The sequence below is a fragment of the Leucoraja erinacea genome, chromosome 19 (assembly GCF_028641065.1).
Source record: "Leucoraja erinacea ecotype New England chromosome 19, Leri_hhj_1, whole genome shotgun sequence".
Taxonomy (NCBI): Eukaryota; Metazoa; Chordata; class Chondrichthyes; order Rajiformes; family Rajidae; genus Leucoraja; species Leucoraja erinaceus.
This window is the reverse complement of record NC_073395.1, coordinates 24,957,340-24,971,062: the sequence shown is the minus strand read 5'-3', so window position 1 is coordinate 24,971,062 and position 13,723 is coordinate 24,957,340. Positions and strand designations below refer to the sequence as shown.

At 42.6% G+C, this 13,723-nt stretch overlaps 1 protein-coding gene across 3 annotated transcripts in view; it reads left to right on the top strand.

Annotated features, from left to right (window-relative positions):
* LOC129706393 (monocarboxylate transporter 2-like) overlaps positions 1–13,723 on the top strand; it is a 356,464-nt gene that overhangs the window by 228,381 nt on the left and 114,360 nt on the right. For all 3 annotated transcript variants that reach the window (XM_055650680.1, XM_055650677.1, XM_055650676.1), the window contains one exon: positions 12,713–12,817. The gene's annotated coding sequence lies outside the window, so the exon portion shown is untranslated. The remainder of the gene's footprint in view (positions 1–12,712; positions 12,818–13,723) is intronic.

The following is a 13,723-nucleotide window of genomic DNA, read 5'->3' as shown; positions in this document are numbered from 1 at the left end:
AGATCATTCCCAAAACAAGCTACCCTCATGTCAGTTATGACCTGGAGACCGAGCTGGAGATTGAGTAAATACTGTGTTCTTTGTGCTGAAATCAGTTGCTAAAAGCATAATTAACTTAAAAGATACCACTCCCATTTGGAATACAGTAGATGAACATCTGCATAATAATTTTACTGATACACATTCCACAGTACTATGAGTCTAGGCTTTAGAGTGTTCATATAAAAGACACCTTGCATAACGTTAGTCAACAGTGGGTGAATAACCAATCATTTATTGTCCCACTTATAGTGCTAGAGAGAAGGACAAAGCAGCACGAGCAGTGTCAATTGTGCTATAACATAATCGCTTCTCTAAGCCCAAACTGAAAGAACCACAAACATCTGCTACTTCTGTTTAACTTTCCATACAACCGTGCAGAGCTAGCTGCATGAGAAATAGGCCAAACTAGTCATCACTCGTGACTTCGAGTAAGTAGAAGCTTCTTTCAGCCGCCTTTTACAATGGACACCCTGAATGAGTAGGCCAAATTGGCACTTTTAAAATTCATGTCATCTCATCTTTAATATCGAAAGAGGCATCTACTGATAAAACCCCTGAGTCTTATGAGCTACAAAAGTATGTTGTCTATAAACTCCATGACACAATGCCCTTTTGATCTGAGTAGGGCAGCATTAGCTTTAGAATCTTTGTAAATAGCCTAGGCCTGAAGACAACACCTAGGTAGAGTGTAAAATTTCCACCACTGGCTTGTCATCAAAAAACACCAGATATATCTGTGCCTCTCATGTATAGATATGGAAAAGTATCCAACTTCAAGATTGATTGAGGCCCTAAATCCTCTGAATCAGCTAAATTGCTGAAAGACAATAATCCATCTTAAACTGGTTAACCAAACACATGATCAGACAAGCCAAATCTTAACCTGATTTGGCATTCTTCAATCTTGAGAAAAATATTAGAACCATACCCCTCTTGTTCTTGGGCAGACTACTCATCCTTTGCGAGATGTCTCTGTTTGCACTTGGATAACCAGAGTTTAATAGTTTCTATTATTGACCATAAGGATGGACATTTTTTTGGCTTCTCTTGCCGTGGAGGAATAATCAACCAGAAAATGAACTTTATAATTTGGTGTGATTTGTAAACTGGAAACATTCCAGAGGTTATCTGTCCCCTCCTGTTTGTCGAACCCTGACTTAAATATCGACAGCAGCACTCATGTGACTAATGTAATAACATTCACATACTCAAACCACCTCCAGCTCATTGTTGCTTTGCTGTCCATGAGAAGACAGACGATGACTGAAGATGAGATCAAGGCAGTTTTGGAGAAAGCACTTGCTGTAACATCCACCAAGAAGATCCTTGGCCTCAGCCAGAAGACTAACAGTCAGCTGATCCTAGACTTGCTGGATCCTAGTCTTCTGTGCCTTTGCACATACATCATGACCCGCTGGGAACAGTACTGAGTATGAAGAAAGCACAGCAACCATGGTGAGCGCTGAACCTGCGGATAAAAGCCCTCTGGCTTTGATAGAAGAGTAGGCCTGGTGCTCCAATCAGCTTCCGTGGAGCAGTATCCTCTTACTTTTGTGAAATGTTAGCATAAATTGGATAGGCCTCAGGCCTGTACCATCCTAGTCGAATTGAGTTTAGACTGTGTATAACACAGAAGAGCCTCTACTGACCTTTTACAAGTTGAATCCTTCCCTGAGAAGTCTCAAAACTTTCTGGGTTAAAGCCTTTCAACTTAGAATTTGCCTTAACTGATGGCATTAACCTACAACCTCCAGTGTCTGACTGAATCAGAACATACATCAGATCCTTATGCGACTAGAATTGAAGCGTAGCATCCGCTTGGTGTGGGAATACGAGTTCCCTGTCAACTCGTCACAGTCAGAGTCACCCTCAGAGTAGAAAATATCATAATGCAATCCTGAACCAGGAATTGCTGCCACCGTCCTCTGGAACGACCTATCTCAGTCACTAGAGAGCACAACACATTCTCTTCACCAAGGTGAGTGTGATGGCCCTGGGCCTAACAAAGGCATCCGGCTAGGTCTGAATTGAGTTGGCCTGATTTTCCAACCTGCCTCAGAGCAGCGCTTCCAGCTGTTAGTTTATATGTAGAGGTGATATGCCAAGATACTGGAGCCCTGCCCCGCAGCCGCCTAAAATTCTCCCTGCAAGTCATAACCTTGCTAACATCTCTCCTCTCCGAAGAGATACATTGCAGGCTGCATGTTACTGGCCCTGCATAAACGAGCAACATTTTTGGGAATTACCTTAGGCCTTGTAGCATTTTGTGAAGGCAATTTAGCTCCAACTGTGTATTACGTAGAAGTGCTAAAGCATCTTCTGCACTATCGAGCGCTGAACCCATCTACTGCCCTTGCAAATGCCGAAAAGACATCAGTTAATAGTCTTTGAATATGCTGAAATTTAACTCTTGCCCACGTATCACCACTAAGATATCCCAAATGATGAGATTGACTTTTGGAACATCCAAAGTCTGGCAGTTCATTTGGACTGGTATAGTTCCCAGCTGTATCCAATGCATACCTCCTTAGCTGATGAGGAGTTAAATCACTGATGCTCTTAGCCAGATCTCCTCCAGTGGATCTCCTATCCCCGAAGGGATGGCAAATTATGTGACAAGAGCCAGAACTCCTTCATATGATTAACTGCAGCAGATCCCCCGTAAGTTCTGGGGATTCGAATTCCTTGATGACATCCCCATAGTCGGAGTTACTTATGTAATAATCTCCAGTACTCCCCTCTACTGAGCGGGAGATAAAATAACACAACCCTGAACCACGTGCTGCTTCCCCTCTTCTGAACCGGAGATATTGTAACGCAAACCTGAGCCAGGTATCGCTTCCCCTCTTCTGAGCGGGAGATATATAACACAACCCTGACAGGAGCATCCTGTAAGTGTCTCCTGAGCCAGGAGCACAATTCTATTATATACACACTGGGTAGATCATGCCTGCTAATGACTCCGAGTCCGGACTTGCTCCTTTCTGCAGCCTCAATGGAGTCTAGAGGGGAGGAAAATAACGCAACCCTGAGCCAGGTGTTGCTTCCTTCAGGCATCTGGCTGGCTCCCTTTTTGGGCCTCAACCAGTCTCCTGCTCCCTTGGAGCCACAAAACCCGCTCTCTCTCAGAGCCTCAATGGCAGTAGCCACCGGCCATGCCGTCAGCCAATTGAATCCCGTCGCCTGCTCCCTCTTGGAGACTTAATGGCGATGGCTGCACCTTCCGAGCCGTCAGCCTAATGAATGAAGCTGCCTGCTTCCTTTTTTAAAATATATTTATTTTATTTATTCATTTTTATTTTTTATTTAAGAGCCTCCACGGCGGTTGTTCCGGCTGAGCCGCGAACCAATTAAGTTGCAACCGCTAGCTCTGTTACGGAGCCTCCACAGCAGTCGCTGCATTGGCCGAGCCGTCACCCGCTAATTTTAGCCGCCAGCTCCTTACGGAGCCTCCATGGCGGCAGCTGCACAAGCTGTGCCATCTTCTCTGGGCCCGCTGCCCCTATTTTCAGAGCAGCGGCTCGTTCCTGCAACAAAAAACCTCCTTACCCGCCAGAGCAGTTTCAAACTGCTCCGATTCTCGCGCCACGTCGACGTATTGACGCACATGTGGGCTGGCGGGCTCTTCGCGTAGTCACTCACGTGACTTCGATATAAAATTAACTAACATTGACAAAATATTCCAATGCCATAGAGTTCAATGATTCTTTGATTCCGGGGTGTGGCATCAGTTATTCCTTTGGTTCTGTTCTAGTTATTGTAAGCTTTAAACTCATTAATTGTAGCACCAAAGTGAACATTTATATTAATAAAAAATACATTGATGACACCAGATTTTAAGGTAGTCAATGAGTACTAATAAGGACGAATAGATTAAACTCAATGTGTATCAAACAAGCAGATGCTTTAAGATGATGGACTATAATATAGAAAAATATGCTAATATAGACTGACAAAAGAAAATGAAATGTGTCCAAATGAAAGGTTGTGCCTATTAGGCAAAGAATGATTGAAATTATCTGTCTGTGACCATTAACATTTAACTAAACATTCTCAGTTATATTGTAACCAAGGCTCAATATGTTCCGCAAGGCCCGTCAAGAACATTTGATTACAAATCGACCCAAATGGTTCTAACATTGCATTGATATTTTCTGTAATGCTACACATTGGATTAAAATCAGAAGAAGCTGTGAAAAAACACAGGACAGGCAGCATCTGCAGAAAGGGGAACATTGAACATTTCTGATCAAAAATCTTTCTGTTGTCTGCCACGGATGGCTGTGGTGGCCAAGTCATTGGGTATTTTTAACACGGAGATTGATAGATTCTTGATTAGTAAGGGTGTCAAAGGTTATGGGGACAAAGCAGGAGAATGGGGTTGAGAGGGAAAGATCGATCAGACTTGATTGAATAGTGGAGCCGATAGACTGAATGGCCTAATTCTGCTCCTATGACTTACTGAATAGAGAATTATTTCATGTAGTGTCTACTGTTATTTTGAGCTCCACATTGGATGATTGAACCAATAATACTCTTTTAACCGTTATAATTGACAGCAAAAAGCTATCATTTATAATGATAGCTTTTGAAGAATGATTTATAATATCAAGATTGTTATAATGTTAGAATTGGAGCATGCTCCCAATATTCCAGCAGACATTATTTGCATTACACACCATGGTATTCCCACAAACACTCACTATCTATGAAGCCACATCATTAGAACAGTAATAATGGACACAAAATGCAGCAGTAACTCAGCGGGTCAGGCAACAAGAGCCCACAATGGTGCTTCTTCCCAAGATCAGCACCTGGTGTGTTTCTGTGAAAAACATTGATCCTGGAGGAAGATGGTAGATAGAATTTTAACCCTACAGAATTCTTCACCCCTCCCCTTCCCAAACACCTTCCCGTCACCCCCAATTGAATGGATGGCTTGGTGAGACTTTGTTAAAACTTGTTAAACCTCAAAAGCTGGGTCCTGATGGTTTTCCACCCACTTCCAATTGTATTTGATGTACAAAAACATGTGTGCTGGTAGCTTAAACATGCTAGAGGCTAACGGCCTCTGACTAAACATGCATCATGAGGCTCGCTGTTTACAGATTATCCACACTTGGCAAAGTCATCAGCCAAAGAGAGGCATGAACAGCACCATGTTCATAGGAGCAGAATGAGGCCATTTGGCCCATTGAGTCTACTTCACCCTTTGGTCATAGCTGGCTGATCTTTCCCTCTCAACCCCATTCCTCTGACTTCTCCCCATAACCTTTGATACCCTTAACAATCAAGAACCTGCCAAACATTTAAAAACATCAGGTGACTTATCCTCCTCAGCCACCTGTGGCATTGAATTCTGTAGATTTACCACCCTCTAGCTAAATAAATTCTTCCTCATCTCCATTCTAAAGGTATGTCCTTTTATCCTGAGGCTGTGCCTGCTGATCCTAAACTCTCCCACTCCTGGAAACATCCTTTCCACATCGATTCTATTTAACCCAGCAGCAGAACAGGTCATAAAAAATCCTTTAAACCAAAAATAAAATGTTTCAAATGCAGAACCACTTTTTAAAGTGTTCCTGATGCAACTTAATGTTTTAATATTGCAGTTGTAATGGAACACTGTTATAATGATTGTTAAATCAAATGCAAATTGTATTAACTCTGTACTAAAATAGTACGAGCTTGAGAAGCAAATCTTGTTAAGCCAAAAACAATCATAACTACCAATAATTTGGTACAACAGGATTATATTTAAACCATGGAGGATTTGAAAGTCTACATACTAATTTAGACTGTGATGATATGTTGGAAGTAGACAGTTAGTCTGGAAGAGAGCAAGTACAAAAATCCACCAGAAACATGCTGTCAAAGCTTAGTGTGTAAAACAAGTGGTGGCAAAATACAGATAATATAATGCGAATAAAGGCATTGGTTTGGTTTATTATTGTCAAGTGTACCGAGATGCAGTGAAGAATTTTGTTTTGATCTAGGCAGATAATATCATACATGAGTGCAATTATATCATATTTGAATACAACAGTACATGTGAAAAGAAAAGAGTGAGTAATTTAGTTAGTTTGCTCGTGTGTCAGATGAGGTTCTGCCATTGCTTTGCCACAGCCAGTGCCACATCTGTGCTCCTGCAGAGATCATCCACAGTGCTTGCCTCTCCGCCGCAAGTTAGTAGGTGGGTCATTGTCTGTACCTCTCCACAGTTGCTCTTGTCAGAGTCCGAGAAGCCCCACTTCTTCAGGTTGAGTCCGCAAAGTCCCACTCCAGTGCGGAGGCGGTTTAGGGCTTTCCAGGTAGTGTAAGGCAGGTGGTGTGCTGGTGCCATCTATTGTTTGGTTTTGGTGCCTGGTACGGTTGGTTGGCTCTAGTTCCATGAAGCTGTTCTGACTTCAAGCGTTTCTTGGCATGTTGGTGATTGTGCAAGGGGTGACGGGGGTCTGTGTCCACATTGAAGCCTTCTACTGCTGCTGCCCGATCACGTTTTTGAGATGGTTTGTCGATACCAGCCAACTCTTACAGATGTTTAAACTTTGTCAGCTTCAGGCATCCTGTGGAAAATCATCTCCCTGGCCCCACACTCACCCCTGGAATAGCTGGATAATAAGGTCACCTCGTTCAGACTCCCATTTATTGACTGTCGCTCTGCCTTCAACATTTAGAATTTAGAATTTAGAATTTCCTTTACTGTCATTCAGACCTTATGGTCTGAACGAAATTTCGTGCCTGCAGTCATACATACAATAATACAATAATAAACAACAATAAACACAAATTAACATCCACCACAGTGAGTCCTCCAAGCACCCCCTCACTGTGGTGGAGGCAAAAATCTTAGGGCCGCAATCTCTTCCCTCCTCTTCTCCCTCTGCGCTGAGGTGATACCCCACCGGGCGATGGTACAAACAGTTCCGCGGCTCACCGAACCCCGCAAGCGGGCCTGCTCAAACACCGCGTCCCGGGGTGGTCGAAGCTGCCGCCCTCCAGTCCAGCGGACGCAGCCACTGGCCCGCGGCTGAACCCCGGTCTCAGGTCACCTCCGCCAGAACGCCGTCCCAGCCACCGGAGCACCGTTCCAGCACCGAGCCGGATCGCCCTCACGTGAGCGCCGTTCCTCCCTCGAGCTGGTCCGCCCCAACGGGAGCGCCGTTCCACCCTCGGGCTGGGCCACCCCGACAGGAGTGCCACAGCCCCTCACGAGAGCGTCTCAGCCCCGCGTCAGGCCGCCCTCACGGGAGCATCACAGCCCCTCACGGGAGCGCCGTTCCAGCCCTGAGCTGGACCGCCCTCACGGGAGCTAGCCCAGGGCAAGTCCTGACTGGCTCTGCCTCCGGAGTCTCGAGGTCGCCAGCTCCGCCATTAGCTCAGTACAGATGGAGGCAGAGAAGGGGGATACGACAAAAAAGTCGCATTCCCCCGAAGGGAGAGACAGCAAGCCCGACAGCAATAAGGTCAGCAAATTGCCAGAGGAGGTAGTTGCAGGAGGTGGTATAAAAACATTTAAAAAACATCATAATCCCAACCATACACGTCTCGAAACTCCAGGACCTAGGGAAATACATCCTCCATGATAATTGTCACCACCAGTTCCCCGCAAGGATGCATCCTTAAACATTTACTAGTCCCCCTATATACTCATGATGATGTGGCCAAATCCTGTTGTAAATCCATTTACAAGTCTGCAGATGACACCACCATAGTTGGTCAGATCTTGAACACTGACAAGAGGGCGCAAGAAAACAATAGAGACCTTGGTAGCATGGTGTCAACGCAACAATTTCTCCCTCAATGTCAGCAAAACCGAGGAACTGGTCATTGTCTTGAGGAACAGGGTGGAACACACATCCCGGATCCCTGCACCAAGGTGGCAACCATCGAGAGACACGAGTTCCTCGGTGTAAATATCATGACAACTTAAGTTAAGGTGGAAGGAATGCAAAGATGTGGCCAGGACTTGACGGGCTGAGCCATAGGGAGAGGTTGGGCAGGCTAGGGCTATATTCCTTGGAGCACAGAAGAATGAGGGGTGATCCTATAAAGCTGTATAAGATCATGAGGGGACTAGAGAGGGCAAGTGCAAAGAGTCTTTTATCCAGAATAGGGAAATCAAGAACCAGATAGGTTTAATATGAGAGGAGAAAAATGTAAAATGAATCTGAGGGGCAACTTTTTCACCCAGACGGTAGTGGGTATATGGAACAAATTGCCAGAGGAGGTAGTTGCAGGAGGTGGTATAAAAACATTTAAAAGACAGAAAATGCTGGAGCAACTCAGTGGGTCTGGCAGCAACCCTAGAGAATACAGTGTAGATGGGGCATCTTGGTCTGCATGTGCAGTTAGGCTTGGTCGGCATGTGCAAGTTAGGCTGTATGACTCTATGACTCTATAACTTGTCCTGGTTCAACTGCATCAATGCTACAGCCAATAAAGCACACCAAGGTCCCTGTTTCCTCAGAAGGCTCAGGAAGTTCAATGTGCCTCCAATGACTTGTAACAATTTCTATAGATGCTCTGCGGAAACCTCTCTTCCCTTGACTACACTTACATCTCATGCTGCCTCAGCATGGCCACCAGAATACTTAAGGACGAATTGCACCCTGGCCACTCTCACTTCTCTCCTCTCCCACCGGCGAGAGGGATAGAAGTGTGAAAACGCAGACTTCCAGATTGAGAGACAGTTACTTCCCAGCTGTTATCAGGCAACTGATCCATCCTACCAACAACTAGAGACCAGTCCTGAGCTACTAACTACCTCATTGGAGACCCTCAGACTATCTTCGATCGGTCTTTACTGGATTTTTTCTTGCACTAAACATTATTCCCTTTATCGTGTATCTGTACACAGTGGGTGGCTCGATTGCAATCACTTATAGTTTTTCTGCTGACTGGTTAGCACATAACAATAGCTTTTCACTGTACCCCCAGTATACATGACGATAAACTACACTCAACCTCACTGCCATGGGGAAACAGTCAACATAATCTAGGACCATTCACACCCCGGATAATATCTCTTCACCTCTCTCCTGTTGGGCAGAAGATGCTAAAGATTCAAGATTCAAGAACAGCTTCTTCTCCACTGTTATCAGACTCCTGAGCAGGCCTCTTATCTGCCGAGGGTGTATTCTTAATCTATAAATCTACCTCATTGAGGCCCTTGCACCTTATTTTATCTGCACTTTCTCCGTAGCTACGACACAGTGTTCCACAGATAGACGCAAAATGCTGGAGTAACTCGAAGATAGACACAAAATGCTGGTGTAACTCAGCAGGTCAGGCAGCGTCTCTGGAGAAAAAGGATGGGTGACATTTCAGGTCTGAAGAAGGTCCTGACCCGAAATGTCACCCATCCTATTTCTCCAGAGATGCTGCCTGACCCGTTGAGTTACTTCAGCACTTTGTGTCTATCTTTGGTATAAACCAGGATTTGCAGTTCCTTGTTTCTATGCTATATTCAGCAATCAGTTTACTTTCTCTTTTACACTTAATGATGAACTCATATACTGTATGATTTATTCATGTACAATATGATTTACCTGGCAGGTATGTTTTTCACTGGATCTTGGTACACATGACAATAATAAACCAATACTAATACCAATGTATGTTATTTAATCAGATTATAATGTTACTGCTTAAATTTAACATTTAGTTTTGACAGGGATCACAGAAAACAAATATTTATAACTCATTTGTGGTAGAACTTGGTTAAAACATTAAATTGTTTCTAATCAATTCTTGTCAAAAAAAAACTGTGTGGGTTAAAATGACAAATTTTGCAATTGGGTTTGTTCGAATCAATTTCATTGTATTCATAACATACCAGTGGGAAATCTAAATTCTCAGAGTGCCCTACTTAATTACGTTTATTCACCAGGGATGCTTCAAATCTCAGGGATCGTAAGAGTAGCTTTGAATTGTGAGTGCATTTAATCTTCTGGGAACAGGAGGTGGAACTTGTGTTCCTTTCTGAGAGTCATTTTATTTAAATAACTGTTTGGCAGTGATGACAAGCCTTGCATAGCAAACGATTTAAAGAGAACTGTTTCTGCATCTTAAAGTCAAATAGAGATGTTAGCCGGAAACTCTTTGAATGAGTGAATTGTAAACTTGGACAATTACTGTACTTACTGACAAGAGTTGTGAAAATCTTGCAGAGTTAGTTCTTGTGAATGAGAGGACCCATCCCAGCTCAATTGTAGAAACAAGTTCAAAGAGTGATAGAAATGTTGCTGACTGTCCCATTCCAGGTTGCAGCAGTACGTGCACTGAAGCTCGGTGCAGCCAACGGCAAGGCTCTGTAGGGGGAAGACCACAGCCTCGGGTCCTTCCGCTGCTGGATTGTCAAAGTTACAAAGTATACTGGCTCCTCCATTATTCTCTCCCCCCCCCCAGCCCCCCGTTACCGGGCCCCCCATTGTTCTCAGTGGTCCTCCTCGCTCTCGGTCCCTCCTCTGGGTGGCTCGGGGCCGATTCAGAGTCCACGGTGGGCGAGCTGGGTCTACCGGCAGGTCCTCTGTCAGCAACCTATTTCCGTATCAGGATAGAACATGAATTGGAAGATAATTTCAATGTGGATGATGATGATTCCTTTATTGAATAGAAAGTATTCTTGGAAATTTAAGTTTACAATCAGCTTTATATAATGGAGGTGTTTTATTTAAAACTTTTTCCAGATGAAATGTCGCATTTTTTTTCCTCTGTTATATATTATAAAATATCTAAAGTTGTAACTTAAAATGTAATATTTGCAGTACGACAAGAGGCTAGGCATAATGGGGTAATTATTTAAACAGTAGAAAAACAATTAAAGGAGTAATGTGGAAACTGCAGATGCTGGATTACACATTTGGGCACAAAGTGCTGGAGTAACTCAAAGGGTCATGCTGCATCTCTGGAGAAGATTGAATAGGTGATGTTTCGGGTAGGGACCCTCCAGAAGAGTCCCAGCTTAAAATGTCACCCATCCATGTTCTCCAGAGATGCTGCCTGATCCCCTGAGTTACTCCAGCACTTGGCATCATTTTAAACAAGAAATGTCATGTATTTGGAGGATATTTAGGACATTCAAAGCAAAGTCAAAAAAACAAAAGTTAAGAAAGAAACTAACTCATTTTGAACTTAAATGTGCAATGTGGCTAGTTAGCTGACCATGTAATGGAATTTGCCTTGAGATATGGGTCTGAAAGAGAAACCATTTAACCAATTTATTACTTGACTTTTCTGGCCTTTAGATGTAAAATAAAATAGACCTTCACTGAAAGTTCCACGTTATAAACTAATCACTGTGATTTAGAACAAAATATAATTGATTAATACGTCTTTCCATTTCATCCCATGCCACAGTAATCAGGAAAGCGGAATTAAACTCCATAAGTCAAACTGAGATTAAGAACTTAAAGCACTAGTGTTTTCTCCCACTATCAAATCAGTGAAAATAAATTGCTTCCACAGATGATTGACTAGTTTAAATTATTCATTTATTAACCCATATTTATATAAATGATACTGAATTAGATAATGTGACCCCTATTTAATAAGCCATGCTTGTAGTTCATAAATTGATTTAGACTTAGTTTTTAAAGAGTGTAATAAAAATAGTCATAGATTTCTTTGAATTTAAAAAAAAGTTGCATAAATCCAATACCATTTTACCAGTAATAAATCTTTTTGAGATTGCCTCATATACTTTATTTTGTTTTATCCCCAAGAACTGAACCACAATAAATAAATAACTAAAATAGCAATTCGATATATTTCATTAAATATTTACCGTGTTTATATATTATGATAGAAAGTCTTATCACTTAGCATGTAAAACTGTTTTTTCCAACTTACGCAGTTGAATAAACTAATTGAAGTGCAGGGAGTGTATAAAATGAGTGTTCAATTGATTTGAGGATTAGGCAACCTCTCTTGCATTTAAACCAAAGACCAACACTTAGATTAGGAATGTGGATCTGATTTGCTATAATTTTATTTCAAACCTTTCGTTAATATTCCAGAAATAACTCAATAAGCAGAATGAAATTGTGAAGATAGACACAAAGTGCTGGAGTAACTCAGCAGATCAGAAAGCATCTCTGGAGAAAAAGTATGGGTGATGTTTCGGGTCGGGACCCGTCTTCAAACTGGGGTCTTCAGTTTGAAGAAGGGTCCTGACCTGAAACGTCACCCATCCTTTTTCTCCAGAGATGCTTTCTGATCTGCTGAGTTACTCCAGCACTTTGTCAACCTTCTGTATAAACCAGCATCTGCAGTTCCTTTCTACACAAATTAAATTGTGATGTAGCTTTATATGAAGTGTGTCAAGCTGAAAAATCATTCATGCCAACCAAATGGCAAGACAGGCTGACCGAGAAAATGAACAAGTAATTAACCTTGGCTTAATGCGCTGGTCTGCTTTAGCTGCACAATGGAGGTCTCATGGGACGTAAACTGGAGACTCTTCCTTCATTCTATCTTCTCTATCTTTGGAATCAAAATCTAATCTTAGAAAAGAAAATTATCTATTCCATTGATTTCTCTACTAATGCATTCTAAACATTCTAATTTGTTAATAAAATTAATGTCCCTCCTCCTCATAAAGTGAGAACATTTTTATTTGATGTGTTGAGCTAAATAGAGTGTATTATTTTATTTTCCTCATTCACAGGAAATAGACAGCATGTAATGACCATTCCTATCTACCATTATCCAACCATTTCCAAAGACAGTTTGGAGTAAACCACCTTGATGTCTCACGTGAAACTGATTCTGGGTGAGTTAAAAACATTTTTTTTTTAATTTTCTGGTCACTGCGGACCAAATTGTTTCCTTTTTGAAAACAAAGTATTGTGAGTAGTTTCGGGCCCCATACCTGAGGAAGGATGTGCTGGTGTTGGAGATGGTCCAGAGGTAGTTTACGAGAATGATCCCAGGAATTATTGGGTTAACATATGATGAGTCTTTGATGGCACTGGGCTTGTACTCACTGGAGTTTAGAAGGATGAGTGGGTGAGGACTTCATTGAAACATTCCAGAGAAGATAATCCAAATCTAACTTGGATTAGCTACTCTCCCTGTAGCTAAAACCCCATAATCCAGACATCATTCTGGTAAACCTCCCCTTCACATAACTAGTTTACTCTGACTGTTCTAGTTACTGAGTTGCTCTAAGAATTGCAAGATTGAGAAATGCTCAGTTCGGAAGGAAGAACAGTGATGTAACTTCATGGGCCCCCACTGCCTCGACACCAGTGTGATCTCAAGGTCGATGTTAGAAGATACTTCTTGAGGGTGAGCCTTGAATTCTTGAGAATCTGTTTCATTTTTTATTTGCCATTCACAGTGATCTCCTATTTCCTTCATTGGTTCTTGAGGCGGGACCCTCCATCAGACTCGGGAATCTGTTTTTCCAGGTGGTAATGAATCTTTGGAAGTATCCACTCTGGAAAATACAGTTGCGGAGTGAACTAGGGTGCAGCGTATGTTCGTTCACGAGGTTAATTCCCGGGATGGCGGGACTGTCATATGTTGATAGAATGGAGCGGCTGGGCTTGTATACTCTGGAATTTAGAAGGATGAGAGGGGATTTATTGAAACATACAAGATTATTAAGGCAGGAAACTTGTTCCCAATGTTGGGGGAGTCCAGAACCAGGGGTCACAGTTGAAGAATAAGGGGT